This window comes from Lichenostomus cassidix, chromosome W (genome assembly GCF_008360975.1).
Source record: "Lichenostomus cassidix isolate B80296 chromosome W, HeHo_3.0, whole genome shotgun sequence".
In the NCBI taxonomy this organism is placed as follows: Eukaryota; Metazoa; Chordata; class Aves; order Passeriformes; family Meliphagidae; genus Lichenostomus; species Lichenostomus cassidix.
Window position 1 is genome coordinate 898666 of NC_139510.1, and position 21233 is coordinate 919898.

Genomic DNA, 21233 nt, shown 5'->3' on the forward strand with positions numbered 1-21233 from the left:
TGTTTTTTTGTTTTTTTTTTTTTTTTAATTTCCTTTAGATTTACTTACTAATACTCAGTGTAGATATTGACAAGTGTTGTGGGATGTTTCTGTTTGCCACTGTTGCGTTATTTCTTCAACAGAAGTTTCATTTGTGGTTTCACAAATTTCTGGTGCCCTTGGAGATTTCCAGAGAGTTTGGTACAGTACTTAACTCTAGTATACTTTTTCATCATTGAAACCTAAAGCAACTAAATGCCTACAAGCTTTTCTCAAAACTGAGAGCGGCTTGGACAAAGGTTGTATTACATAGCCTCTTCAGAAATCTGCATATTATATATTACTGTATTTCATTGATAATCCTGTTGAATTAGGATTGCTCTGTTTCTATGCTGTTTGTCAAGATGACTACATACTGAGGCTGTTACTGTGTGTGCTATGCAAAAGCTGCTCATGTGGTAATTAACAGAACTTCTTATGCAGACTAATTAAGGTTCTGAGAAAGCAGAAGCAAACAGATGGAGTGGGTGTTGGCATTACACAGCAGGGATGCTTAGCTCTTCATAAGTGGGTCAGTAATCTAGAGCAGAAGCTAAATAAGTACAGAGGTCCTTTTGACACTAGCCCTCTAAGTAATTTGTAGTTATCTTGCCGAATCCTTCCAGTAAGCCAGTGGGATTTTAATCACATAATCCCTGAGTATCTTGAAACTAAATGTTGGCATGTGAGTTCACTTTTTTAAAGCACATAAGGAATTTGGTAGAATTTAAGATCCTTTCTTTATGCTCTCCTTTGCAGTTTGACAAATGGGGCATAAGAAGCAGTCAGTGAAGTAACAGAGCATGAGCATCCATTTATATGAGTCTTCTAATGGAGCAGTTTCTTCCTTATTACCATTGATTATTCTGTTGAAATAGAATCACAGAATCATAGAATGGTTTGAGATGGAAGGGACCTTAAAGATAATCTAGTTTGAACCTCCCTGCCATGGGCAGGGATACCTTCCACTAACTAAACAAGGTTGCTCAAAGCCCTGTCCATAAATACTTTATAACTAGTGGTAGCTAAAATCCAAGCCTTTAACAAACCAAACCATGCCACATAGTGAATAGTCAAATGGCATATTAATAGTCTATCTTTGTTATTTAAAAAGTTATTTCCGTGGTGACAGTACAGAGTATTGGAATCCAAAGCAGGGAAACAAATAACTAGTTTCATCATCTCAGTATTTTGGTGTGATCGGCTGCATGGTTTTTCTGTCTTTAAAAGAATATAGATATGCTTAATGTCTTTTTCTTGCTGCTTTTAAATAAGACTTGCCAAATGCAGTTGCTTTTGTAAAATGCCTGATAATGTACAACTAATGAGAGTTTAGTTGGGGCAGGTTTGGGATAATGTTGGCCTGGAATGTTGTAGCTCCTATGTTTTTAAAACTGAAAAAAAGCTAGTGGAAGGGAAGCATTGAGTTTAGACTCCTTCATGATGTCTTGTGTTCCTCTAAAGCATACATGTCCAAAACCTAGTGCAGAACCATGTCCTTCCTGAGCTGTAACTGAGTGCATCCATTTCACAGGTTGAGTTCCGCTTCCATGCGAACATTTGTATAATGTGATGACTGTAGTAGGGATTTATTTTATATGAAGTATTACTACTAAAACTGCAGAATCTGATGAAAGTTCATCAAACATGTGAAAGCAAGACCATTTTACATGGTCAAAATTCTCTAAAGAAATTATGAATTTCTCTAGTATACTAATGTTATTCCTTTGCTTGCTTGTCCTGCAGCCCTTTTTATCATTCCCTGCAGTGAGTTAGCACTAAGGATAAGGTAAGCAGCTTAGGCATAGCTTTTATGGTACATGTTAAAATTGTTTTTGAAGGCTCACTCTCTTTATTAGTTAATATGAGCCTCCATACATGGAACTTTAGTGCTGATCCCAGTGTCTACAAAGGAGTTAACAGAAGTAGTAAACTAGGCAAAGATGGGATAACTGGCTTGGAACTGCTGTTTCAGAACAAAGAAATCTTTTAAAATTATGACATTTTGAGGCTTTTTCTTCTCATAAATGAGTAAAAAAAAATTTCTAATTTAAGTGTAAAGGGCACAGTTTTTCTCAAATATAACCTGTGCTATTTGTTAGCATGTTTTCTTTAATTCCTTGGGAATATTTGTCAGGAAAGTGATCACATAGCTGCATGCAATAACCTAGCTTTAGGGATGCTTTTGATCACCAGTAGAGCAGAGTTGTCAAGCTAATGTGACTTTTAGAATAGTTTGTTTTCAAGCTTTAACATCTTTCCCCAAAATAGGTTGCTTCAGAGTATATGTCTTGGTTTGAAAACAAACCAGTGGGAGATCACAAGTCAAGATTGAAATTAAAAATAAGTGAAATAATACAAGGAAAAGCACTGACAAAGTCAGATACAACCTAACACCCTGTTAGGGTGGTAGTAGCAGTCCAACTGAAGTAGTCCAGTTGAAGCGGTGATCCTGTGAAGGTCTAGTCTCCAGCTGAAGATCCAGTGGTAGCTCTGGTCCTCTGGGAACCCAGTAGACAGGGCTAGCTCAGGCAGTTCCAAGGCCAGGTTATATCCACGTGGGAACACCTGGTTCCTCCCTCCTCGGCAGAGCATCCCACAATGGGATGAGATAAGTCCATGAGTCACACGGTGGGTCCCTGATGTTGCCTGTCATCCGGAGTGGGTCATTAGCAGGTGATGGCAGCTAACGGCCCACAGCTGGTGGTAATAGAATACTTAACTACATCTATATTGCAACCTAGGACATTATCCACCCCTTATTCTATTACCATCTACACAGTTCTCACTTAAGATAAGGTCTCCTTGTGGGACACAACGGGTTTCCCCATCTGCCTGCATCACCCACCAAGTATAACCAGGTCCTTGGGCAAAAACAACTCCACGGATGGGTTTGCCTTTGCCTGAGGCAGGACTAATCCAAACAGTCTTTCCTAAAAAACCTCTCATGTGTACCACAGGGACTTTATCTCCATCCACTGTGTGCAAAGGTTTGGACTGGGCAGGACCGGCTCAATTGATAGAACCTCTTGTGTTAACCATCCAGGTGGCCTTTGCTAAGTTCAGTTCCCAATTTTTGAAGGTTCCCCCGCCAAGTGCCTTCAAAGTTGTCTTAAGTAGTCCGTTGCACCGTTCAACTTTCCCGGCAGCTGGTGCATGATAGGGGATATGGTATATCCATTCAATTCCGTGTTCTCTAGCCCAGGTGCTTATGAGGCCATTCTTGAAATGGGTTCCATTGTCAGACTCGATTCTCTCAGGGGTACCATGTCTCCACAGGACTTGCTTTTCCAGACCCAAGATGGTGTTCCGGGCAGTAGCATGAGGCACAGGGTAGGTCTCTAACCATCCTGTGGTTGCTTCCACCATGGTCAACACGTAGCACTTTCCTTGGCGGGTTTGGGGAACTGTGATGTAGTCAACTTGCCATACTTCCCCATACCTGTACTTTGACCATCGTCCACCATACCACAGAGGCTTCACCCGCTTGGCCTGTTTGATTGCAGCGCAGGTCTCACAGCTGTGGATGACCTGTGAGATGTTGTCCATGGTCAAGTCCACCCCTCGGTCACGAGCCCACCTGTAGGTCGCATCTCTCCCTTGATGACCAGAGGCATCATGGGCCCAACAAGCTAGAAATAACTCTCCTTTGTGCTGCCAGTCCAGATCCACCTGTGACACTTTCACCTTGGCAGCTTGGTCCACCTGCACCTTGTTACGATGCTCTTCATTAGCCCGACTCTTGGGTACATGTGCATCCACGTGTCGAACTTTCACGGTCAGCTTTTCTGCCCGGGTGGCAATGTCCTGCCAAATCTCAGCGGCCCAGATGGGTTTTCCTCTGCGCTGCCAGTTAGCCTTTCTCCAGCGATCTAACCATCCCCACAGTGCATTGGCTACCATCCAGGAGTCGGTGTAGAGATAAAGGCTTGGCCATTTCTCTCGTTCAGCAATATCCAAAGCCAGTTGGATGGCTTTAAGCTCTGCGACCTGACTCGATCCACCTTGTCCCTCGGTAGCCTGTACAGCTTGTCGTGTGGGGCTCCATACTGCAGCTTTCCATTTCCGATCTGCGCCTACAATTCGGCAGGAACCATCGGTGAAGAGGGCATAGCGTCTTTCACTCTCCGGCAGCTCGTTATACGGGTGTGCTTCCTCGGCACGTGTTACTTGCTCCTCTGCTTCTTCTGAAGATAATTTAAAAGTCTCACCTTCAGGCCAGTTTGTTATAATTTCCAGAATCCCAGGGTGATTTGGGTTTCCAATACGGGCGCGCTGCGTGATGAGGGCAATCCATTTGCTCCACGTGGCATCAGTGGCATGGTGGGTAGAGGGAACCCTTCCCTTGAACATCCACCCCAGCACTGGCAGTCGGGGTGCAAGGAGAAGTTGTGTTTCTGTGCCGATCACCTCTGAGGCGGCTTGGACTCCTTCGTAAGCTGCCAAGATTTCTTTCTTGGTGGGAGTGTAGTTGACTTCAGACCCTCTGTAACTTCGACTCCAGAATCCCAGTGGTCGACCTCGGGTCTCGCCAGGCACCTTCTGCCAAAGGCTCCAGGACAGACCATGGCTCCCAGCTGCAGAGTAAAGCACATTCTTTACCTCTGGTCCTGTCCTGACTGGTCCCAGGGCTACCGCATGAGCAATCTCCTGTTTGATCTGGGTGAAGGCTTGCTGCTGTTCAGGGCCCCAGCGGAAATCGTTCTTCTTGCGGGTTATGAGGTAGAGAGGACTCACGATCTGGCTGTACTCAGGGATGTGCATTCTCCAAAAGCCTATGGCGCCTAGGAAAGCTTGCGTCTCCTTCTTGTTGGTTGGTGGAGACATCGCGATGATCTTATTGATGACCTCAGAAGGAATCTGACGCCGTCCGTCTTGCCACTTTACTCCCAGGAACTGGATCTCTCGGGCAGGTCCCTGGACTTTACTCTTCTTGATGGCAAAACCGGCTTCCAGGAGAATTCTGATGATTTTCTCTCCTTTCCCAAATACTTCTGTTGCTGTGTCCCCCCACACAATGATGTCATCAATATACTGCAGATGTTCTGGAGCCTCACCCTTTTCCAGTGCAGCCTGGATCAGTCCATGGCAGATGGTGGGACTGTGCTTCCACCCCTGGGGCAGTCGGTTCCACGTGTACTGCACACCTCTCCAGGTGAAAGCAAACTGAGGCCTGCACTCTGCTGCCAGAGGAATGGAGAAAAAGGCATTGGCAATGTCGATGGTCGCATACCACTTTGCTGCCTTGGATTCCAGCTCGTACTGAAGTTCCAACATGTCCGGTACAGCAGCACTCAGTGGTGGTGTGACTTCATTCAGGCCCCGGTAATCCACTGTCAGTCTCCATTCTTCACTGGACTTACGCACTGGCCATATGGGGCTGTTAAAGGGTGAGTGAGCCTTGCTGACCACCCCTTGGCTCTCCAGTTCCCGAATCATCTTATGGATGGGGGCCACAGAGTCTCTGTCAGTGCGGTATTGCCGGCGGTGCACTGTTGCTGTAGCAATTGGTACCCGCTGTTCTTCAATTCTCAGTAGTCCTACAGCAGACGGGTTATCTGAGAGACCGGGCAGGGTATTCAGTTGTCTTATGTCTTCCGTCTCTACAGCTGCTATCCCAAAAGCCCAGCGATGTCCCTTTGGGTCTTTGAAATATCCACTCCTGAGATAGTCTATGCCGAGGATGCATGGGGCGTCTGGACCAGTCACAATGGGGTGTTTCTGCCACTCGTTCCCAGTTAAACTCACTTCAGCTTCCAGTACAGTCAGCTGCTGGGATCCTCCTGTCACCCAAGAAATAGAAATGGATTCGGTCCCCACATACCTGGATGGCATCAGGGTGCACTGAGCGCCAGTATCAACCAAAGCCGTGTATCTTTGTGGGTCAGACGTGCCAGGCCATCGGATCCACACAGTCCAATAGATCCGATTATCCCTTTCCTCTACCTGGCTAGAGGCAGGGCTCCTCTAATCCTGTTTTTGGTGCACGATGTTCTTCTCCTGTAAATGTGTTCCTGAGGTCCCTTCAAGAGGATCAGTCATATTATCACTTCCATTCTGTCTGGAGTTCTGTCCACAAGAGACTGGGGCAGTGTTGTACCTAGATGAGCCTCCTGAAGTGGATGTTCCTGTTTTCAATTCACGTACCCGGGCTGCTAAGGTGGAGGTGGGTTTCCTGTCCCACTTCCTCATGTCTTCCCCATGCTCCTGCAGGAAAAACCAGAGGTCACGTCGTGGAGTTTGTCTTCTTTCCTTGGCTGGGGGACGTCTGCTCCTGATGGCAGAGACTCTGGTTGGTTTCGGTGTGACATGGAAAAATCCTTCTTTGAACTCTTTCCTTAGTTTCTGGAGGCTCTCTTCAATCAAGCTCCGGACTTGCGCGGCCAGGTTTGTTTCTACTGATGAGACCTGGGTCCGTAGTGGAGCGGTGACAGTGTCCTCGTAAATTCTCAGTTTGTTTGTTAACATACCCACCTGGTCTTCGCCTTCCCTCCACTGCAATGTTGCCAGGTAACGAGAGTATATCTCTGGTCCGAGCCGCGCGAATCTTAGCCACATTTGTGAAGTGCACCGGACATTATCTGGGCTCTTGGGGAATCTCTCGTTGTCCGAGAAAATGATCTCTAGCACGGCCAATTCCCTCAGGCATCGGATACCTTGTTCTATTGTGTTCCATTTCCTTTGGTGCATCTGGAGGTCTTCTTTGCAAAGGTATCTGTCCCGTACACTCGCCAGCAATTGCCGCCAGAGGCTGAGAGTTTCCTGGGTTTTCCCAATCCCCTGGTCAATAACCACATCCTGGGACAGGGATCCCAGTTGCCTGGCCTCACTTCCGTCCAGAATAGTGTCATTAGCTGCGGCGTCCCAGATACGGAGCAGCCAGGTTAAGATGGACTCGTTTGCCTGCCGGGTGAATTCCCTCCGTAGGTCACGCAGCTCCCCCAGGGATAGAGAGCGAGTGATGATCTCCGGCTCTGTCTCTTCTGCTGGGTGAGATGGTCCTGCCGCATCCTCATCAGTCGCTGTGCGGACTGATTTGCTCTTGGATTTCTTTTTCTGGACAGGAGCAACCGCTACTGGCTTTGGCTGTTCTGATTTGGCAATGGTCTGTGTTGAGACGTCGACTGCTCTTTTGGCTCTTTTCCTCTTGCCTGCTGATTTGCTTTGTTTCTCCTCCTCAAGGAGACAAAATATTGTTCTGATCTTCAGCAAGATGTACACGATGCTGATCAAAGAAAACAGAACTGACAAAGATTATGCCATCCTTAGCATCTAGAGGGAACTCAATATTGTCAAAAACGGCCGTGCCTGACCTGAAATGCTGGAAGAAATCGCTCTTTCCTCCTAACGCCAGAGGCTGGGTGTGATTGCTGAGGAGGTCCCAGACGTAGCAGCTCAGATTAGGCCAGGCAGATGGAAGTGATACGTTCCAGAATGAAATTATTCTTCTAACCTCACAGGACACTCCACGCAATGAGCATGTCTCAGCCAATAGAGCAATTTTCATGCCATTCCCTGGTCGCAACAGGACCAATACGACAGGCAGATAGTTTCCCATTTGAGGAAAAATATAGAGAGCGAGATACAGCACCCATATAGATAAGCAGAACATCATGGTGATAGGATTTCTGAGTTTCCCCAGGTCGTGCCCCACGTTGGGCGCCAAAATATGTCTTGGTTTGAAAACAAACCAGTGGGAGATCACAAGTCAAGATTGAAATTAAAAATAAGTGAAATAATACAAGGAAAAGCACTGACAAAGTCAGATACAACCTAACACCCTGTTAGGGTGGTAGTAGCAGTCCAACTGAAGTAGTCCAGTTGAAGTGGTGATCCTGTGAAGGTCTAGTCTCCAGCTGAAGATCCAGTGGTAGCTCTGGTCCTCTGGGAACCCAGTAGACAGGGCTAGCTCAGGCAGTTCCAAGGCCAGGTTATATCCAGGTGGGAACACCTGGTTCCTCCCTCCTGGGCAGAGCATCCCACAATGGGATGAGATAAGTCCATGAGTCACACGGTGGGTCCCTGATGGCCCATTGTCTGTCATGCGGGGTGGGTCATTAGCAGCTGGTAATAGCTAACGGATGGCCCATTGCCTGTCATCCGGAGTGGGTCATTAGCAGGTGATAGCAGCTAACGGCCCACAGCTGGTGGTAATAGAATACTTAACTACATCTATATTGCAACCTAGGACATTATAGCAATACAGGTTAAAGCTATAGGAAATGGGGGTGGTTTCAACAATTACACTGGGGGGAAGGGAAAGTTTCTCTGGAAACTGTTTTAGGAGAGTTCCCAACAGCTGCTGCCAAGCTATGAGTGAGTTAGGTAAGGGGACAAGAGCAGGCAATTGGATTGACACAGTAGATCCTAAAATAACATTGCTATCCAGACAGAGGTATCTGTTTTCCCAGAAGCAGAACTTGGCACTGTCTGTTAGTTTGTAGGAGAGCCGGGATAAGTCACTATTCATTTTGGTGGTGGACATTGATTCTTAATCATAGCTCACAAGTTGAGAGTTGCTATGTGTAAAGAATGTTCTCATGGCATAGGCCATATCTCAGTCTGGATGCATTCACTTAGCTGTAAATAGGTTCTATGAATTTTTGAAGACTATAGTTGAACATCTTAAGCTTTCTAAAATAAGTATAGTTATTTAAACAGTGCATCAGAATATACTATTTTTATTGCTGAGGTTACTGGAAGAATGTGCTTGTAAATTGTTTGTTTATAAACTGACTCCCTTTTCTTGTGACAGGCTTATCAAGGATGAAGCAGAGCACTCTCTGATTGTTCTCTTGTTGGAATTTCAATTAAAATAATGCTTTAGAAGAAAGCCAGAGAGATATTTCCTGGAAATATGGCAAGAGATAGTTGAGGTTTTGGGGAGTGCTGGCCAAAATTAGCTTCAAAATCCCCTCGTCCTCCTTATGATAGCTGGTGTTGTGAAGACTTTGTATGTGTTAACTGGAAAGGTATAGCAGGAGGATCAAATTGCCCTTCCTTTTCTCAGTTCTGTAATTATGGTGGGAGTTGAATGTTGTCTCTACATTCTCTGTAAAAGACTAAAGAAAGTTCTTGGTGCTAAGTGTGTCACACCAAGCTCTGGCCTCCACAGGGCAGTAAGGTCAGAGTGATGGTGTGCTTTGCAGTAGCTTCCTGTTGTGTGTAACATTTCTTCATCTTGGAGTTGGCCCCATGTGTATGTACTCCTCCAGCAGCTTACTGTGTAACTTCCTGACTTCCTCTTAGTAAATGGTGTTGTGCAGCCTAAATTTCCAGCCTAGGGGAAACTGCCAAGCAGCTGCTTGTCTGGTTAATAGAGTCCACCTGCACATCAAATCCAAGTCCACCTGCAGTCTAAACATCAAATGTTAGATGATCCTGTGAGAGAAGCAGTCCCTTGTTTCTGAAAATGGTGAGTGTGAAGCAGTTGACTTTAGGAGTGTTTTTCTGACATTTTGTAGTGTCTTTTAATCTGTGTTGAGCATTTCTTTCAATAATTTTACAATGACCGCTTTCAACTGGTCCATGTTCTGTAGTGCTGTATTGTGCAATCTGGATTAGTGTGTAGAGAAAACAAGAGTGCTTTAAGAAATTCTGCTAATTTCCTCGTAGCCTTTCTCAGAGCTGGGGGGGCAGGAGCTGGCACCTGGTTTTCCAAGACAATCTTGCACCCAAAGATAAATGGTACCAGCTCTTCTTAGTTCCTAAATTTTCAGGATGATGTGGCTATAGACACAAGGATGCTGGCCCTAATTACATGTGTAAAATGACATGTTCAAACTCTAGGTTGCAGAATACTTTTAGATGCTGTATGGACATACAATGGGAAATAAAAATTCATGTCAGGTTTGACTTCAAGTCTCTATGAAACCTAATTTCTAAACTTGATGTTAGCAATCAATAAGAAAGTGTTGTGCGATTTCCTGCATCTATTTGAAAACTACTTTTCTGCATTTCTTTTAACTATAAAACTATCTTAAAAATCAATTTAGTTCATGTTTTATTACCAAATTAAATTTAAAAATGAGAACTGGTGGTCACTTGCAAATTTCTCAATTTCTTTTAAGCTGGTGAAAGAAAAATAAGTCTATTCAGACAAACTAGCCACATGGAAATATCAGCTTGTCTGGCATTAATATTCCTGGTTTGTGATTTTTTTAAAATGCTTGTTCAGGGACGCAGTTGGATAACTGTATGATGTCTGTGGTCTTGTCTTCAGAAACTGACTTGAAATAAGTGCCTTTTTGAAGCCTTTTGTGAAAACAGTAATTTCCTAGTAAAAAGCATTTTTTAGTAAAGTTTTTTGTGAACTGGTCAACAGTCTTGAGGTCCTTGTTCGTTGAGAGGAGCCATCATCGATGGGGGGTGTAACAGAGTGCAGTGAATTGTCAAAGCAGAATAAGCTAAGAAGTTAAATATTGTTGTTCCCTTAACCCTTTCTACATAACTTCTACATTATAGCCTAAAGTTAAATTGTTTGTTTTCTCCTATTTGCTTCATAGTGTCAGTGTATTTCATATGTAGAGTAGGATGCAGGATTTCTAATAGCATATTTTTCTTCTACCAACACTTCCTACTTGAATGGCTGATTAGCAGCAGGACCCTTCTGATATATCCTCCTCTCTCTGGGGAGACATAGAAACTTTCCAGTACCTAAAGGGGCTACAAGAGAGCTGGAGAGTGACTTTGGACAAGGGCATGGAGTGATAGGACAAGGGGGAATGGCTTCTAACTGTCAGAGGGCAGGGTTAGATTAGATATTGGGAAGAAATTCTTTCTTGTGAAGGTGGTGAGGCACTGGCACAGGTTGCCCAGAGAAGTTGTGGCCACACCCTCCCTGGAAGTGTTCAAGGCCAGGTTGGATGGGGCTTTGAGCAACCTGATCTAGTGGAAGGTGTCCCTGCCCATGGTGGGGGGCTTGGGACTAGATGGTCTTAAGGTCCCTTTCAACCCAATTAATTTTGATATCTGTATACAGAAGAACATATGTGCATCAGTAGGGCACTGCCCAGACACTGTGTGTTGCAGCAGCTAGGGCCTTGCAAGTCAGTTGTTGTAGCGCGGTCCGGGAGGGTGGCACAGGCCGGCTGCCCCCCTGGACCGGGTCTGTGGTTCGTGTAATCCCACCGGATCTGAGGCGGGCGGCCCCCGAGGTTCTGCAGCATGGCGTGAGTCTTCCAACCACGTCAATTCAAGCAGGAATATCGTGAGACAAAGGAAGAACTGGACTCCATCTCTGTTCTGCTAGGGATGTTTATTTGGGGTAACGGGAAAAGGGGTGCAGGGAAGGAGAAGGGGGAAGGGAGACAAGGCAGGGAGGAGATGCTAGCAGCCCAGAGATGGAAAGACCACGAGCTGGTCCAGGCTCTGCCTTTTAAGGGGAAGGAGAGGGGGCAGGGGCTGGCTCTCTCTGAGCCAGTCCCAGGAGGATGAAGGGAAGATTGGCAGGAGGGTTACACACCAATAGGTTTTGAGGTACAGCAGAGCATATTTCAAAATGAACCAATGGTATACAAAGCAGAGGGACAAAGGAGCACATGGAATCCCAACACTCCACATTGCAACAATTCCCCGTTTCTATATATATAAAAGAAAAATGAAGCGGTTGTTGAGGTACAATCTAAATCACATACGGTTAAATCTATTGGTTTGAACCCAGATGATTGTTTAAGGGGATTTCAAAATCAAAAAATCAAGTCATTAGAGCCCATATATGTTGGTATGCATTTCCCTCGGCTGCTGCCAAGTTTCTTCAAGTTGGAATGTCTTTGTAGCAAATTGGCAAAGCTGGACAGCAGTTCTTAGATGGCTGTTGATTCTGTTGCTGATTGGGACACAGACTGCTGCTTGAGCCAATAGGGAAAGGTTGTTTTGCTTGGGAAATAAAACTCAGAATGCAATTATTACATTTTGAGAAGCTGTTAGTGTCTGATGGAAAACACTGGCTACTCATAATTTACAAAAGCATTTCTCATTCACCCATCATTCTTCTTGCCAGCCTGCGAGGCCAGGCCGGCTGTGCTTCCCCCTCCCCAGCACTTCTGGTTTTGGTGTGGGAACCTAGGGGTGGGATTTTCCCATGCTTCTCTGCCCTGTGATGTAAGGGGGCGGAGCGTGCTGACATGTGAGAAGGGGCAGAGCCTACACAGCCGGGAAGGACTGAGCATGCTGGGAAGAAGAAGGTCTCGGAAGCATGGCCTCCGCCATCTTGAAAGTGAGCCTTGGTGTTATGAGGCTGTTTAGGGAAAGAGAGGGTAGGAAAGGAGGGTGAGGTATGAGGGCTTAGGGTAAGGGCCAGGATGAGTTGATCAGTCTCACTCTAGCAAGGGAAAAGGGGGAGCTGGCGAGGCGCCCGGGAGAACGGTAGCAACCCGGCATCATTTGGACGGGGTGTGGCTGGCAAGCTACCTCTTATCAGGGTTAGAGGGAGAAGGAAAGTGGGAAAAGGAAAGTTAAAAACGGGGGTCAGGAAGGGGACTGATAAGGGATCACCTTGCAGTCCCCCAAAGGCTGAAATAAAATATTTTAACTCAAAAAGAGGGGATAGAAGTTCGTTCCTTTTTGAGGGAGAGATACCTAGGGGGTTCCCACTTCCCCACGGTACCTGCCCTTCAAAGCTCACCTCTGCCTAACTGTGTAATGAAAAACACAAAAAATAATTAGCTGGGAAATAAGGGAGATTTGCTGACTGCTTAAAACCCTGGGAAAATAAAAACACGACCATTAAAATAAAATCCTTAACTAAAATTTGCCGCGAAAAGAATAAGGGGGTCCCTTACAGCTTCAGCTGGTCACCCAACTCAAAATTACCAGCAAAATCAGCAAACCTGCCTGCCTCCTGTGGCCCTCTCCACAGGCAGAACTGTTATAAACTGGGTCTCAATAAGTCAATCAGAGACAATTCCAATTCAGTAATTTGTAATTTATTCAAGCAAGTGGATACTGGTCAAAGCAGCGCTGGGCGGGCTAGGCATGCTCCTTCACTCTGCCTAAGACACACCGCGCAGAGGTTTGTGTGTGCCGAGGTTTTATACAGTCCCTTTTTCCAGGTTACGTGTCATTTGCTGGAGATAAGGCTGTGTCTGCGTAGTCCGTTGCTGTTGCTAGAGGGTCCGCCGCTGCCTTCCGAAAGGTCGTAGTCACGTTCGCAGCTTGCCTTTCTTCCTAAACCTTGCAAGTTTTGTATAAGCCTTGTGTAAACAGGATGATTAAGTTCTGCTTATGCCAGCAGGAGGTCTTTGGCCCGTGGGGGCCCTGTTTTCCTGTTGCGATTTAGAGAATCAATCCTTATCTATCACAATCCCCCCTTTCTTTAATACCATTTTGTTCGCTAAATCGCTTTAAGGCCTCTGTGCTAAGGATCAGTCCTTCGGCCATATCATATTCTTGCTGATCGGGTATTATCTCTAGTTTAGCCTTAGCTAGCATTAGGTGTGCTGCTTCCAATCTTCCTTTAACTATACTTAAAAGTTGATTGAATATACATGGTCCAAATGTAAGTGTCAATATTAGTACAACCAGAGGTCCCGCTAGGGTAGATAACATGGTTGTAAGCCACGGGCATGTATTGAACCAGCTTTCATACCAATTCCGGGTGTTTTCTCTTTCTCTTTTGCGTTTTTCTAATCCTTTACGGAGTTCAGACATAGCATCTCTCACTACCCCTGTGTGGTCAGCATACTACCCGCAGAGCAGTAAATTCTTTGTTTACAAGAGATGCTATACCTGTACTGGCTCTAGTAGCTTTTAAAGCTAGCAATGTTGCTATGGTTTGAGTTCCCAGTGTCAATATAATTGTACTTAGTAGGTGATGTACACCCTTGAGGATACTATCCTGTGGAAATATGTTTGTCACTGTTCCTAGGAGTCCAACTTCTTGCTACAGTTACACACTCCCAATATGCACAATAATAAGCTGTTGGTTGATTACAGTACCCAAGACCAGGATTTGAACTTGGGCACATATAGTAATCTGTAGTACGATTCGGATACTAGTATGGTCCTAATGACCCGACTGGGATCTGAAAAGATGGGTTTTCCACAGTAGTTTGTGTTTGTATGATGTGTTGATCTTCTCATCGGATCAGAGACCATTTAAACGGTTCATGAGGATGATGGCTAGCACTACTCATGATACATTTTAACAAAATTAAGCTACACATATATATAAATCGTGTAAGTGATGGTCCCATGGCTGAACGTGTACTTCTTACCTGTATTTGATACCCACTTTGCTGCTTGGGCTCTTGAACCCTTTTAAAGTCCTTCCAAGACTTGGGGCAGCTCGGTACAGATCTTTTCATAGTCCCACGGACTGTCTTTACTCTCCCAGGTTCGATCCCTCTGCCTCGCCCGTCGACTCGGTTTCCGCGAGCCACGGGGGTCACCATCTTCTCAGCAGCAAGGATATTCCTCGGGGGGGCTCTGGGGTAAATGATCTGTTTTTATAACTGTCCCAGTTTTTATGTTTAACCACTGGACCATGGCAGGGTAAGTGAGCCACATTTTTTTTTTTTTCTACAGTCTCCTCCAATGATTTCTGCCACCATCGGCCTAGGTTCATTGGAGTGGTAACAATAAAATTCAGGGCAAATCCCATGGAGGTAAATATCCCACCATTCGGGCATCCCCTGTCGTAATCTCCCCAATTTAACAGCCAATCGTAACAAATGCTCGGTTTGCTTATGTTCTGCCTTAGAGCAGGTTGGGCAGACCCCCATAGGAGGCCTTCCCCTGGTGCAATGGGTCCACCACTTTTCTCTACATACTTTGCATACAAAACATACAAAGGGATAGCAATTACAATTAGGGGTATTACATTTGACCACATGGTCCCAAGCATAGCAATCATAGGGTAAATCATACTTAGGGAAAACTCTAATGGGGTATTTCAGGTGTACAGTAACAGGGTTCATGCACTAGAAATTACAGTCTCTTAAGTCTTATCTTCAATTCCTCGGGGCGTTCCACGACTTTCTACGAGGGGTCTCTGTTGAACTTCTTTACTTGGCTAGCGTGAGTCCAACCCTTTTCGGTGGTCCGGACTGCGGATTCTGTGGTAAGTAACACAACATAGGGACCTTCCCATTGAGGGGTTAAAGATGCCTCTTTCCAGGATTTTATTAAAACTTCATCTCCAGGCTGATATGCATGTATCGGCATCCAGAGAGGTGGTCTTTGGGCAGCTAACCCCTTTTGTCTCAGCTTGTCCCATCTCCCTGCCAAGTGTGTAATGTAAGTTTGTAAGTGAGTGTCTGATACAGCGGGATGATCTCCAGGAATTTCTAAATCAAAGGGCATTCCATATAACATTTCACAGGGAGAAAGTCTTATATCTGTACGGGGTTGTGTCCTAATATTTAATAGAGCTAACGGTAAACATTTAACCCAACTCATTTTTGTTTCAAGCTTTAATTTAGTCAATTGTTTCTTAATTTCCCCATTCATACGTTCTACTTTTCCCGAACTTTGTGGATGCCAGGGGGTGTGATATTCCCAATTGATACCTAGAGCGTCTGCCACAGCTTTTGCTACCTTGGACACGAAATGGGGTCCTTGGTCTGAGTCCATAGTTTCAATGAGACCGTATCGTGGAATAATTTGTTCTAACAATACCTTGGCAACTGTTTGTGCAGTAGCTCGTTGTGTTGGTTTGAAAACAAACCAGTGGGAGATCACAAGTCAAGATTGAAATTAAAAATAAGTGAAATAATACAAGGAAAAGCACTGACCAAGTCAGATACAACCTAACACCCTGTTAGGGTGGTAGTAGCAGTCCAACTGAAGTAGTCCAGTTGAAGCGGTGATCCTGTGAAGGTCTAGTCTCCAGCTGAAGATCCAGTAGTAGCTCTGGTCCTCTGGGAACCCAGTAGACAGGGCTAGCTCAGGCAGTTCCAAGGCCAGGTTATATCCACGTGGGAACACCTGGTTCTTCCCTCCTGGGCAGAGCATCCCACAATGGGATAAGTCCATGAGTCACACGGTGGGTCCCTGATGGCCCATTGCCTGTCATCCGGAGTGGGTCATTAGCAGGTGATAGCAGCTAACGGCCCACAGCTGGTGGTAATAGAATACTTAACTACATCTATATTGCAACCTAGGACACTCGTGTTGTTTAAACGGCTTCCACAAAATGGGTTAAGTGGTCTACCATTACTAGTAGATATTTGTGTCTTCCTACTGCAGGTAATTCTGTGAAGTCTATTTGAACATGTGAGAACGGTCTATGTGCCAATTCCCATCTCCCAGGCAATCGTTCTCTTAGTTGCTGTTTATTTACTTTCTGGCAGGTTACACATCCCATGGTTACTTGTTTGGCCAGATTATATATCTTTATGCACATATATTTATTAGCAAAGTGATCTACTAAGGCTTGTATTCCCCAATGAGTCTTTTCATGTAATCTCCGCAAAACCCGCAGAGCCATAGCTTTTGGTAGTACTTCTCTCCCATCTGCAAGGACCCACTTCTTTTCTGAATTCTGTGTCACCCCTGTTTGTCTAAGCTTTTGCTCCTCTAGCATAGAAAAGCATAACAACTGAGGTCTCTAGGTTTGACCCTCTTTTTCATGTACATAACACCATTCCTTATGGGGATTATCGCATGTGCAAACCAGACCATCGCACCCAAAATCTTTCCAGCAAGCAAAGCAGGGGAATTTCTCTAAATCATCTTTACATGTTGCACAAAGCTCGCGTGGGTGTTTCTCATGGAGAGAAAGCAAAGCAGCTCGTTTTGCTTCCTCATCTGCTAGGTTATTGCCTCTTGTAGTTAAACTTAACCCTTTTTGGTGCCCTTTAACATGTACTACAGCCAATTTAGTTGGTTGTCAGAGTGCCTTTAAGATTTCTTTAATGAGCCTCTCATGCACTAGTCCCTTACCCTGGGAGGTTATTAGGACCCTTTCTTCCCAAATTTTTCCAAATGTATGTACCACTCCAAATGCATATTTGGAGTCAGTGTAGATGGTCCTTATGTCTTTTCCAATTATTTGTAAGGCTCATAATACAGCATAAAGTTCACATGCCTGAGCTGACCAACTTGGGTTTAAGGGACCTGATTGGAGTACTTCCATGGTTTGTCCATCAATGATGGCATAGCTGGACTTATGTTTACCCTCTACTACCCGTGAGGATCCGTCCACAAATAATTTAATGCCGTCTTCTAATTCTTCATCTTCTAGGTCAGGCCTAACCTTTGTTTGTTCTTCTATGGTTTGGAGGCAATCATGTAATAGCACATTGCCGTCGGGTACCCCATACAAAAATTGGGCCGGATTTTGTACTGAGGTGGTTTCTAAAGTTAATTTAGGAGACGCAACCAGAATTCCTTCGTATTTAAGCAATCTGGCGTCTGTGATCCATTTTTCTGCCTTTTGGGATAAAATACTCCAGATATCATGAGGGGAGACAACTCGCAGTTCTCCTCCAAAGGTTATTTTGAGGGCTTCCTCTACCATTAGTGATGCTGCAGCTACTACTTGGAGACAAGTAGGCCATCCCTTACTAATGGGAGTCTAACAATTTAGATAAATAGGCCACAGGCTTTTTACTACTGGCCCAGTCCTGAGCTAAAATACCAAATGCAGTCCCCTCTTCGGTATTCACAAATAAATGGGACGGCTTGTGGATATCAGGCAAGCTTAACACGGGTGCATTGACCAATTCTTTTTTTTTTTTTTAGAGCCTGAAATCTTTCCTCATCTGCTGGAGACCATTTAAGGAGTCCATCATGGGCCAATTTTTCATATAGGAATTTGACTTTTTGGCTGTAATTCTCAATCCATTGTCTACAATAGCCAAATAATCCCAGTAATTGTCGAATTTGTCATTTTGTTTTGCTGTTCATTAAAGGCCTTAGTCATATTTTGTCCCCTAGGGACTGATTTTTTTAATGCCTTGGACTATGATCGTCTGCAAGTCCTGCATGTGTGCCTGATCATTTGGGTCTTGATTATTCCAACTGGGCCGCTGTAATGGCCACTTCACATCCCCAGTCGGGCCCTGAGGATGGTTATTTTCCCAAATTCTCATACCGGCTGTTCTAATCATCCTTCTTTCTTCTGCCGTAAAGGGAGTTCATCCCAGGTATAAATGTTAGGACCTAGGAATTGATCTACTCTCTCAGCAACTCCCAATGGATCTTCTAGAAGGTGACCCATTTCCTTTGTAAATTCTCTTACGTCCCCTGAATTTAAGGGAACTGCTATGTACCCTATACCAGGTGCCTGACCTCCCCCTGGTGGGTTTACCATCTCCATACCAACCTCTCTGAGTGGATATAGACCATTACGCGCCCTGCTGCGTGTGATGCGTCTACTAGGCTGAGCAGGCTCCTCATCCTCAGATGACTGATTAGTGTCATCTTGAGGTAATAACGGGGCTGTTGGTGCATTCGGAGGTGGTGCCGGAGTTGGTGCTGGAGGTACATATAGAGGGGGCATTTCCTCTGAATTCCTTTTCTTAGGATCTTTTGTTTTAACACAAAAAGTCCTGCCCCTCATATCGGGGTAATCCAAAGGGCAGCATAATCACTTTCTTCCTGATTAAAAGGTTGTTTGGAATTTACATACGAATTTAAAGCTTGACACATAAAATTCTCAAACGGCCCAAATACTGGTCAGTACAAAGGATCAGTCCATATCTGTTTTCCTCCCCAAACTACTATGCAATAATTTATCATTTTACTTTTACTCTTACCCCTTGTACGGGGGTCATCCGCCCAATATTTAATCAAAACCCCTAAGGGAATATCAGGCGGGATATCCGGGAGTTTTGTCTGGGGCTCCCCCCCCCCCATGGATTCAGAGGGCTTGCTTTTCCTCTGACCCATCTTCCAGAGTGTCTTCAGTCACACACACACTCGCGTCCTCCCGGTCGTGGCCCAGTCCCTCGCGGGATGTGGGAACCGCACTACAAGGGAGTCCACATTCACTTTGCCAAGCCTTTGGCGTCTCACACACCACACTCTGGGATAACCACCCCAACCGAACGGATACCCTGTGTTCTCTTAATCTGAACGCATACTCACGCGTCCTGTGTCTTCGTCCGGAGCTTCGTGCACAAAGATTATGGGGTTTTCCTTTGACCAGTATCCGAATTTAGGTTCGTCGGTTAGGGTGTCAGAGAAGTACCCCCACAGGGCCGTTGAAACAACGGGGCGCCTCCCAGTGAGGGGTCTCCAGCGAGGGACCCTATCCGAGTCACGGCACCATGTTGTTATAAATTGGGTCTCAATAAGTCAATCAGAGACAATTCCAATTCAGTAATTTGTAGATTATTCAAGCAAGCGGATACTGGTCAAAGCAGCGCTGGGCGGGCTAGGCATGCTCCTTCGCTCTGCCTAAGACACACCGCGCAGAGGTTTGTGTGTGCCGAGGTTTTATACAGTCCTTTTTTTCCGGGTTACATGTCATTTGCTGGAGATAAGGCTGTGTCTGCGTAGTCCGTTGCTGTTGCTAGAGGGTCCGCCGCTGCCTTCCGAAAGGTCGTAGTCACGTTTGCAGCTTGCCTTTCTTCCTAAACCTTGCAAGTTTTGTATAAGCCTTGTGTAAACAGGATGCTTAAGTTCTGCTTATGCCAGCAGGAGGTCTTTGGCCCGTGGGGGCCCTGTTTTCCTGTTGCGATTTAGAGAATCAATCCTTATCTATCACAGAACGGGTCAACCCTGGTCCCCGGCAGTTCAGAGTCCGGCCTGCGCTCTCACCTAGCGCCTACGGTTCCCTGTAACCCGGTTCCCCAGTTCCATGTTGATCCTTATTCCTCTCAGCAACTAAATCCAGCTTCGGCAGAGATTCCTGGGAATTGCAGGGACTTTCTTATAAAAGTCTCTCCTGAGTGGTTAAAAGACTCCCACCACTGAAATCGCAGTTCCTCGGAGGCAGTAGATGTGAAAAATCCCGGTGTGGAGCAGTGGAGCAGCTCCTGCCGCCGCATCGGTCCAGGCGCGGCCCCGCCCACCGTCCTGCCGTGCGGCGACCCAAGATGTCCGCCACCATGCGGCTCCCGCCACCAAAATGGCGGGCGCCGCGTGGTCTCGCTGCGGCGTGGTCTTGCCGCCGCGCGCCGCACCGGGCGGCGTTTCGCCGGCGGGGCTGGCGGTGGTCGGCGGCCTCTGTCTTCCCCGGGCAGCGGTAGCGGCTCGGCGCCGGCTCCCGCCCCGTCCCGGGCCCCCCGGGGCCGCGGGACGGGGAAGGCAGCGGCAGCGGGCACCCAGCGCCCGCAGCTCGGCGGCAGCTCCGGCGCGGTGGTTTCGGCGCCTCTCGCTCCCCCCTCGGGCTGTCCCGAGGGCGTGGGGCCGGCAGCGGGGCGGCGGCAGCGGCGCGCGCGGGCACGGCGGGCACGGCGGGCACGGAGAGCGGGGCTCGCGGCTTCCCGGCGGCGGGGCGGCTGTGGCGCGGCTCCGCCGTTCGCGAAGGCTATGCGGCACCGGGTGGTCTCGGCGGGTCGCTCCGGCGCCGCTCGCGCGGGCGCGGTGGTCTCTGCGCGGCACTGCGCCTGCTCCGAGGGTTTGCCGGTGGCAGGGCAGTGCTGCCGGCGCGAGGGATAGTGTGCTGGCGGCCGTGAGGAATCTTCGGGGCTGCGGAGCGCGGCAGCACGCGGAAGCGGCGAGAAGCAGCGGGAAAGCAGCAAAACGGCGAAAAAAGCGGCGAGATGGTTCTTTCACGGTAAAGAAAGCTGATTTGATGGAATTTTTCCGGGGTCTTGGCACCATTTGTTGTGTCAGGGTCCGGGAGGGTGGCACAGGCCGGCTCCCCCCCAGTCCGGGGTCACTGGTCCATTTAATCCCACTGGATCTGGGGCGAGCGGCCCCCGAGGTTCTGTGGCATGGCGGCAGTCTTCCAACCACGTCAATTCAAGCAGGAATATAGTGAGACTAAGGAAGAACTGGACTCCATCTCTGTTCTGCTAGGGATGTTTATTTGGGGTAACGGGAAAAGGGGTGCAGGGAAGGAGAAGGGGGAAGGGAGACAAGGCAGGGAGGAGATGCTAGCAGCCCAGAGATGGAAAGACCTCGAGCAGATCTGGACATCGCCTTATAAAGGGAAAGGAAGGGGAGGGACTGTCTCCCCTAGAGCCAGTCCCGGGGAGTCTGAAGGGAAAACAGGCATAGGGAACCCACCAATAGATTTCAGGGTACAGCAGAGCATATTTCAAAATGAACCAATGGTATACAAAGCAGAGAGACAAAGGAGCACATGGAATCCTAAAACC

At 46.8% G+C, this 21233-nt stretch overlaps 1 protein-coding gene across 2 annotated transcripts in view; it reads left to right on the forward strand.

The window, feature by feature from the left end:
* Window positions 1–21233, forward strand: part of LOC146425285 (SMAD family member 2-like) — a 95504-nt gene that overhangs the window by 16781 nt on the left and 57490 nt on the right. The window lies entirely within an intron of this gene.